Source organism: Myotis davidii, unplaced genomic scaffold (assembly GCF_000327345.1).
Source record: "Myotis davidii unplaced genomic scaffold, ASM32734v1 scaffold1238, whole genome shotgun sequence".
In the NCBI taxonomy this organism is placed as follows: Eukaryota; Metazoa; Chordata; class Mammalia; order Chiroptera; family Vespertilionidae; genus Myotis; species Myotis davidii.
The window spans coordinates 6,227-6,760 of record NW_006289106.1 but is presented as its reverse complement, the minus strand read 5'-3'; positions in this window follow the sequence as shown (position 1 = coordinate 6,760).

Sequence of the window (534 nt, the reverse complement as noted above, 5' to 3'; positions counted from 1 at the left end):
AACTATCTCCTGCCATTGCCTGGAGAGGGCAGATGTTATGGGGGCCTGGGTGGCTGAGTCCCCTTGGGTCTTGGGGTGACTTGTCCTTCCAGGGCTCTTGCATTATAAGGAGGACAAGATGGCTTAGGTGTATTCTGTGGGCCACTAGGCCCCATCACCTTCTTAGGGTTTTTTGACTCTCTGGTATTGTTTTGGGTCAACCCAAGGAGCTAGGGTTCCATTTTGCATTTCTGACATAATTTTTTATTGTTTCTTAAAGTAAAGAAAGCCTGGCTACATGACAACTTAAACTACTTCCCTTTCCTCATGTAGAAAATTTTTAATTGCAAGATGGTATTGTAGTTAATACTTTCCTCTGGGGGCCATGACTCTCTATCTGCCTGTTGATATTGAGGCCAGGCCTGGGTACAAAAGAAGATCAGGTGTTTTTTCTTAAGGGTCTGAGGATCGAATGCACCCCAGTGTTTAAGAACACAGCCCCAAGGGCTATGTGCACGGGGTGTGGCTGAAGCCCTTCCCATCTGCAAGAAAACA